Raw genomic sequence first — 9,300 nt, 5'->3', positions numbered from 1 at the left:
CCCTCGGGGGCCTGGTGTGTTGGCTTAAGGAGCCCATTGATAGCGGGCCTAACCTAACCTAACATAACATAATCTAACCTGACCTAAACAACCTACCTAAACTAACCTAACCTAACTCTTGCACTTGTAGGGGGTCGAAGGGAGAGGGACCCTCCCTCGGTTTTTCGCTAATAACTCGCGTAAAAAGCGGCCGATCGCAACGAAACTTTTAGTACCCTCGCGTCAATCATTTTTACACCTACCCTGAAAATGTCATGACCCTGACCCAATGAACTTTGACCTGCGACCTATTTCCCGAGGCCATGTCTGGAAGGAAGTGCGATTCGGCGTATATCGGCTCGCATTAGCCGCGCGTTTGCAGTCTTTTCATGGTTTCAAGCGTTCAAACATGTGATATGATGTTGCCCCCCATGCAATAGGGTGGGTGTCAAGGTCACCTGAAGGACAGGTCAGGTCATTGACCTGACTCGGGACCTGACTGACTGACTGACTTTTTCGAGTTTTTCCTGTTTCTTGGCTAGTTTTTTTTTAAGCTGAAATCGAATTCAGCAACCATTTGAACATTTAGGAAATAAATGATCAACATTTAAGAGGTAAATGTTCAACGTTTACGAAGTAGCTTTGGTGACATCGTAACATATTACGAAGCTGTCAGCGGCGGTTGACACGTACTACTAATATCCGGCAGGTTGAATATACTGGTTGACCTGACCTGACCTGATCCGACCAAGCCAAAATGCATGAAGGCCATCATCTGTGATCAAAACTAACATTATATTCGTGATCAGCACCCCCGAAAAGACCCGTAGTTAGTAGCCACACTTTTTTAGGACTTTCTAACATGTCCCGATTTTCCCGACGTTTTAGTTATTGACCTGACCTGAAAGGTCAGACAATGACCTAAAACCTTAAAATTTAGCCTCATTGACTTCGTCTCGTCAAGGGCAACACGCTCGTTTTTTCCGCGAAGCTCTAGCTCGGTTAGGGGGCCAAACGGCAAGGGGAGGGTTCAATGTATCCTCCCCCCCCCCCCTTATACGTTCCCGGCTGGCAAAACACCAATACGGGCGATGGTTAAGAGGTAAATGAGTGATAAACGAACAACAATATACAATCGGCCTGTGCAATTATAATTGAGAAACTACAAATCCTTTTCACATCCTGATCTTGCATGCCACTCAGCTGAGTTTGCCGCAGTTATTCGTCAGAAGCTCATCTATGATCCAGCCTGTATCCTGCTATAATCCTTTTCACATCCTGATCTCGCATTTCACGTAGTTGAGTTTGCTGCAATCCTCCATCAATAGCTTATTATTGATCCAGCCTGTATCCTGCCATATGTAATCCTGTTCACATCCTGATCTCGCATATCACGTAGTTGAATTTGCTGCAATCCTCCGTCAATAGCTGGGGTATTCCGTGAATGTGCATGAAGAGGCAATCCTTGGTGTCAGAATTCCACTTGGTGGGCGAGCTCTCCTCCCACCAGTCTGCCGGCATGTTGGCGACCTCACCAGTCACCATGCTGACCAGGGTGCCTTCCACGGCCGTGTCTTCAAGACCGAGAAGTTTGCTGGAGCCGAAGATACTGAACGACATCAGTTCGTCCAACGTGAGAGGGATGGCAGGCGTGGACCTCGTGTCCAGCTCTCGACAACGCAAGACGATGGACGGGATGTCACCCGAACTGGTGGTAGCGGAAAGAGCGAACGAAACGCTCGAGTCATACCGCGCAAATCCAGCTGGCAGGGGACGATACCAGTCTTCGTATATGATATCCTGAGACTTGACCAACGGGTTAGAGGCAGATCGAGCTCCCCACATGTAGCAAACGCCACTGGTTTTATCCAGTTTGTACTGGATACAGTCCGGCGTAATTCGGCAGTTTCCAGCACATTGGATCACAGAAGAGACCCGGGAGGTTTTCAGCGGAATGGTGGCGTGGACAGTGACGTGGCTGGCGAATAAGGTGAACGGAACAGCGCCCGTAGAATCTAGCTGAAGAAGAGCTAGCAGCAGCAGTTTGCGGAACATTCTCGTGTTGTCAGCGGAGGGAAGATCTGTGAACGGGACGTCACGAGACGCAGTAAGAGACAAGCTGAAGAAATATGTCGCTGACGAATGATCTTGGGATGGTCTGCTGAACACAGAAGACGTCCTATAGCCTTGAGACGTCCGTGGAAACTCCGCGTGAGGCTGATGACCGGCCAAAAGTTCCGGAATTATCGTGTCCCAAACTGTCGTTTTTAAAAATATATATGATTGGTAGCAGTTAGTATCGCAATATGTCGCGATTGATTTTGGTGCAGGCCTTCTGCGTTTCTTAATGAAACAACCAGACCTTGTTTTCAGAGGAAAACCCCACACCGTGCCGATACCACCACTGCAGGAAGAAAGTGCAGCGTTTTAGAGGTCCCACTTTGTGCAGCGTTTTAGAGGTCCCACAGCAGACGCTTTCCCGCACTGGAGTGAGGAATCTGGGGCTCCAATACGCAGGCAGCCCACTGTGTATCCGTCTAGAGCCATTTCTGTGTTTATGTTTGGCGTTGCCAGACACTGATCTATTCGGGTACAACGTGTGCAATCAGTGGCCGTGAGCTGAGCAGCCGTAATAGTCACCTGTTTAATTTTAATTGGACGGTGATGACTGAATAATGTGAGGCTGTTGAATAGTTTAAACTGGATTAAATTGACATCGAAACGACTCATGAATTAGATGCTCAATGACATACATACTAAGTAGGCGACCTATAAATTAGGGTCATGTATGTATGTATGATGCACCTCGCTTAGGTAACCTTTCATTTCGGTTTGTGACGTATGTAGTAGACAGTCTAAGGCTCTAAGCACTAGACAAGACACTAGACAGGGTAAGCAGGCTAGCAACTGTCACCAATGTCAGCCTTTTGGTACGTTTGTACTTAGTTAGTAGGATCTGTTACAGTAGGTAGTACTTGGTTAATGCTAACCTACATGGTACTCATACACTGAAAGAAAAGTACACCTTGGTAATTTGAATTTGATTATTATACACCGCCATTACACCGAAATCAAGAATATTTATACCCTTGTTCGACGTATATGGAGAATAAAATAATGCTCCGGTGCGAATGTACTCTATCACGAGCGTATTCTTGGGGGTTAATTCAATCCAGTTTAACACTCATGGTGCAATTCTAACTTTTAAGATATTTACCCCTCTAATTGATGGATGGTAAAATTACTACTATAGTATATTTTCTTCAAGTGGGATAAGAATACCCATCTGATAGCATAAATTTGCACTCTGATTTGTCAGCTGATAATTCAACCCTCATCATGGTGTAAATATGCATCCTTGGTAAAGTGTGTTTCGATGAGGATGGTGTTATTTTATGACAAGGATTTAAAATACCCTAAACATGATAGTTCTGCACCCATATGGTCATTATTTTACGATAGCGTCCACGTGCGGCTCGCGAGCCTTCCGTTTCCGCCATTTTCATTTTTGTATATCTGCTCCGGACCGGAGCCACGGAGACTTCTGGCGCTTGCAAGTGATCTTCTGGCGGTTGAAACAGTGAGATAGGTGCGAGTGTGCTGGTGCGTTCGGTGTGGTGATGACTGACTAGTGCTGGACCCATTTCCGAATAACTTTGAGGGTAAGTTGACTTGATAATGTTTCGATGTAGCAGTTGATGAAATTGATTTGCTGCTGTCTGTATGCACGTCACTCACTTAGCAGTTTGTGTCAATACGTGGCATTCTGATTAGTGATTCCAGAAGCTCAAATTGACCCTCTCAGTTTGTTCTCAAGGGCAAATTGAGAAATCAGTTAAGTACCTACTGAGGTTGTTAACTGTAACTTCATCAAATGTTCAATGTGTCGATTGATCAATATATGTTTAGGTATGTTTAGTAATTTTATTTCTCTACGTTTTACAAAAGTACTAGAATCTTGGCCTGAAAAAGTTGCTAATTTATTTTGTGTATTACTTTCAGGTTTGGGGTGACCTGGCTCTCGTCGTGGGTCACGCCGGCGAGAATGGCATTAGGACAAAGTCACCTCAATGACGCGACAGGAGTGCTACACCGCACAACTCCTGCCTCCGGAGGGCGCCACACCCGTTGAAGGTGAGTTTTAAACTACCATTAATGATGACTGACGACAATTGTCCGTCTGACGGTCTGTCCGTCTGTCCCTCTGTCCGTCTGTCCGTCTGTCCGTCTGTCCGTCCGTCCGTCCGTCCGTCTGTCCGTCCGTCCGTCCGTCCGTCTCGCCTGTCTCATCCATGGGCTCCGCCACCGGGGGGAGGGGGAGGGACGGGGGACGTGTCCCCCCCCCAATATTTTACATTTGTCTGTTTCGTCTGTCTCGTCTGTCGGTCCGTCCGTACGTGACATACAATATCATTCTGTACTTAAATGTTACAGTGCTTACTAGTTATATCTTTCAGTTTTCACGGACAGACATACAATATCGTTCTTTGCCTTATGATTACAGTGCTTAACCCGCGCACCGACGGGGGAGCCCCCCCCCCCCCTCAGGTTTTGTCAGGCGGCGCATAGCGCCGCCAGATTTAGCACGACTGTTGATACATCCATTTCGCACACCCTCTGGAAATTTTTAGCTCATATCTTAAAAAAGTCAGGCCACCAGGCCACGTTAAGTGACCTCACCTCGAAACACAATCTTCGAAGTTTGCTATCTCGTTGTTGAAAGCAGATCTTGAAACTCACAGAAATGATTTTACTGATGAGCACCTACAACTCGTATATCTCAGAATTGCATATCGATGACCTACGAATAGGTCATTTTTTACCTGCCCATTATAAGTCAATGGAAAAAATTTCAAGTTATTCTTATTTCCATCAGATTCCTTTTTTATACGACTTTTTATCTCTTCTGTTCATGAGCTACGGAGTCGTTTGTTGAATGTTGTCGGTCTTTTTACGGTTACTCGCATAATTTGACCTTCGATGACCTCTGATGACGTCATTTTGAACCCTAGCGAAAAATGACCGAAGCAGACTGGTGTTTGATTCATCTGTGATTGAATCGATTGGATTGAATCAAACAAAATTTGTTGAATCAAAAAGGTTTGATTCACCGTCAGGATTGTTTGATTCACAAGCCATGATTGAATCAAACGCATTGGGAATCAGGGTTGATTGAATCAAAAAAATTAATGATTCATGAACTTAAAAAAAATTTGAAGTGAACGAACATAGTTCATTAACAACAAATATTAACAGTACTGCCATTACATGACAACAAAAAGAACACAACAAATACAATACTATCCCTGATATTTTGTATATTTCATTTTTTAATTGAATCAAAAAAGAATCATTCAAAGAAAATTGGCTGAATCAAACGTGAATCATTCTTTTTATTGTTTTTTGATTCTCTGAATCAAAAGGAATCGATTCACCAAATTTTTTGAAGGAATCAAACGGTGATTGAATCAAACAAAAATCAAATGAATCAATGATTGAATCGATCCAAAAAAGGTGAATCAAAAACCAGTCTGGACCGAAGTGCTTTTTTCATAGACCTTCTTACGAGCTTTCGAATGTCGTTTGCCGCTTCTCGCGAAGTTACTTTATAGTTCTTGAGATCTTTGGGGGCGGTCATCCACCCTCTCGTCGCTTCTAAATTGGCTCAGAACCCCTTCGGTGCGCGGGTTAATAGATTCATCTGTCAATTTTTAAGGATCGACATTCAAAATTGCTATTTTCTTAAAGGTTACAGTCAGGGATGCGGAGCCGGAGCCGGAGTCGGAGCCGGAGCCGCCGGAGCCGGCATATTTTGCCCGGAGCCGGAGCCGGAGCCGGAGCCGTGAAACAATATAGCCCGGAGCCGGAGCCGGAGCCGGAGCCGCCAAAAAAGGGGGCGACTCCGGCTCCTTTTTATTTTTTGAAGAAGAAAAAATAATTGACCTAGTTCGGTTTGACAGTACAAGGCAGTAAAACATATGGTACTTACGTCATGGGCCATCAAGTGAATGAAAAAATCCGAATATCCCCAGTATCCCACAGTACGCAAACAACTTCCTGTTTGCTCTTCCCCCCCCCCCCCCACGTCTACTGCATCCCCAGAACATGAGGACCAGTCATCAGGTGACGGCCATTGTTTTCAAACCAGTGCCGTGGACTGCGACTCCCAGCACCGTCTCATCCCACACACACCCCACCCCTCACCCCCCAATGCAGCCGAGACGGGTGTCAGCTTACGATGGTTCACTGAACTCCGATTCGCGGCGACTGCGTTTCCAATGCCATCGCTTCCTAGCCCTTTGTTCTGCCAGTTCTCTCCGAGGTGCGTTTGCGCGGGGACGCGGTGAGCCGGTCATGGCAAAGAGTAACGCGTATAACCAATCCAATTTTTCTTCCACCCGTATTTAATTGATTGCGTAGGGGATGTACTGAGTCGGAGCCGGAGCCGCCGGAGCCGGAGCCGCCGGAGCCGGACCATTTTACTCGGAGCCGGAGCCGGAGCCGGAGCCGCCATAACATTTCACCCGGAGCCGGAGCCGGAGCCGGAGCCGATTTTTTTCTCCGGAGCCGGAGCCGGAGCCGGAGCCGTCTGAAATTTCCACGGCTCCGCATCCCTGGTTACAGTGCTTAATATTTCTTTACATCCTTCAATTTACATGGATGGGCGGATGGACGGACGGATGGACGGCCTGACATACAAAGTCGTTCTTAACTTAAAGATTGCAGTGGTTAATAGTTCTTTTTATCTTTCAATCTTGGTAGATGACGACCTGGCGGCCACCTTGGTGATCGGTGGCGGCACGACGATTTCGGAGCTGCAGGATGGGCGCAACTCTGTGTCCGTTCACCCAGAAACCCAGTGCCTGGTCAGCGATGTGAAATATCGTCTCCCAAACAGTGAGATGAAGATGCTGGCTGCCTTCGCTGCGGCGCACGCTGTGCTATAGGTATTTGCCTTTTAAAGGACCCAGCATGATCCTTTTTGAGGTCATATATGCACTGGTTATGAAGTTCGCGATTCCTCCCAGTGCGGCCGAGAATGGCATGCTTCGTATAATCCACTGTTGCCGATTCAGAGGCACCAGTGCAGTGGTCGGGTGACCGAGCAGGGCCCTGTTTCACGGCACGGCACTACTGCATGCGCTACTAGTATCGCGGTATTGAGTTTCCATAGAAACATCTACAAACTTGGACGCTCCAACATTGAGAGCGTTCGAGTATGTGGATGTTTCCAATAGGAACTCAGCACCGCGATACACGTAACGCACTGTAGTGTCGTGCCGTGGAACATCTTCAGTACCTATAGGCACTGAAGATGATGTGAGTTGAGAAGGCCTCAGTCAGTTTTTTTTTACGGAGTTTTTGTTGTCAGTGCTTGCCTAGTTCGTACACATGTGCTTTGATTTCAGAGACCGTACGTTTGGTGTCGATACTCGTTACACGAAGAAATGCTCAGTTGTTTTTAAAGTACATGATGAAACGTGACTTAGTGACCTGATGACCTGTGCTGTGAATGAAATGTGATTTGTGCAGCTTGTGATATCCTCAGGGAAGTCAGTGTTGGGAGGAACCAATCTGTAGCAACCTGTGATCTGTCGTTTCAAGTTATTTTAAATAAACAACACGTTGGAGAGATGCACCATAGTTGACTTTATCGAAAGTGCTCAGAAGACGACAGTAGATACAATCACGCTGGGGGATAGTTATGGCTGGCGATGTATATTTACCCAGTCGTATTTTTACTCCCTCTGGAAAAGAACATACAATTATTATCTTTTACTTTTGTTTTGTATACGGATTATAACGTGAGCTATTTTTACATCTTGACTTAAATTGTACACATTCAGCTTCGCATCCCGCTGGTATTTCTACACCATGTCGCAAGGCGTAGAAATTGTTTTGGCTTAAATTGCACTGTGGCGTAAAATTATTATCGTAAATTACATGCTTAATTCTTCCTAACGCCCCTTTACACCCTTTACCTAGGGGTGTAAAATGAATTGATTTGGGGTGGAGATTTGTGTACCGTACTTTTATTCCGCAACGGGTGTAGTTCTAAGCTTACGAGGATATATTACTTACTACCGGGTGGCAGAATTAATCTCCAATTGTCCATGCAAACATCTTTTACTCTGGCATAAAATGAAGTTAAAAGGGGTGGAGATTTGTGTACCGTAATAATATTCCAATTTCAGGTGTAGTTTTTCTTTCAGTGTAGGTGCACAGAGTGAACAGTTTACCCTCGCACTTATAGGGGGCGGGGGGGGGGCTCGAACACCCCCGGTTTTTCGCGAATAGCTTGCGCAACAAGCGGCCTATCGCGACGAAACTTTCAGTACATTCTAGTTGATCAATAGTAGGTACACTACCCTAAAAATTTTATGACCCTAGTCTAAATGACCTTTGACCTGTGACCTATTTCTCGAGCCCGTGTCAGGACAAAATCGCGATTCGGCGTATGTCAGCGCAGATTATCTATGCGTTTCCAGACTTTTTGTCTCTTGTAAACGTAGTAACGTGAAATGATGGCAGCCCTAAGCATTGTTGGTGGCAAGGTCACGCATAGGTCAGTTCAAGGTCATGGACCTTAGATGATTGTGCACTTTTTTGAAGATGACAGCGAGTCTAGAACCCATTTGAACATTTGAGAAATAGTCTTGGTGGCAATGCAGCATGTTACGAAGCTGTCACTGGTGGTTAACACCTACTTTGGCTATGGCGGCGGGACACCTACTGGTTGACCTGACGAGAACTAACTCGACCTACGCCACATGCTAAAAAGGCATTCAGCCACTGGCGGATCCAGGGGGGGGCCACGGGGGCCATGCCCCCCCCCCCCCAAGGCCTAAAGTGGCCTGTTTGGCCCCCCCCCCAAAACGTAAGAAAAATTGCTAAGAAAATATACCTTGATGGAGGTTTTTAGCCACTTGGTGAAGTAAAGCTTTCCACAGCATAATATGGAAGCAATATGGTAGCAGTGAGGGTCAGTCAAAAGTTGCGCGAGTGGAGTCGACCTGCAAAAAAGACTTGTTGGCACGTGTTTATGGTGCGGTAGCTGGGAGTTGGCGGTGTTTCGCGTGGTGTGGCATCACTGGCGGATCCAGGGGGGGGGGGGGGCACGGGAGCCTGAGGTGCCCCTGACAGACCCGTGGTGCCCTTGGTAGGTCTGTGGTGCCCCTGGACCCTGGCAGGCCTGTGGTGCCTCTGGCGGGCCATGGATGAAGTATACCTGGATAGGACACTCCCTATTCCCCAACACTAGCGCCGGCGACCAAGCGGCCGCCCTGGTGGCGGAGCTCCGAAACATCGGCGGCGAGTGCG

At 46.7% G+C, this 9,300-nt stretch overlaps 1 long non-coding RNA gene across 1 annotated transcript; it reads left to right on the top strand.

Moving 5' to 3' along the window:
- The first annotated feature begins 3,512 nt into the window (after positions 1 to 3,512).
- Positions 3,513 to 6,918, top strand: LOC122383077. Its single transcript, XR_006256772.1, has 3 exons — positions 3,513 to 3,641; positions 3,982 to 4,113; positions 6,742 to 6,918. It is a non-coding gene; the product is annotated as an uncharacterized LOC122383077 (long non-coding RNA).
- Positions 6,919 to 9,300: the final 2,382 nt, after the last annotated feature.

Source organism: Amphibalanus amphitrite, unplaced genomic scaffold (assembly GCF_019059575.1).
Source record: "Amphibalanus amphitrite isolate SeventyFive unplaced genomic scaffold, NRLGWU_Aamphi_draft 000154F_arrow, whole genome shotgun sequence".
NCBI lineage: Eukaryota > Metazoa > Arthropoda > Thecostraca > Balanomorpha > Balanidae > Amphibalanus > Amphibalanus amphitrite.
This window is presented reverse-complemented; position numbering and strand designations above follow the sequence as displayed.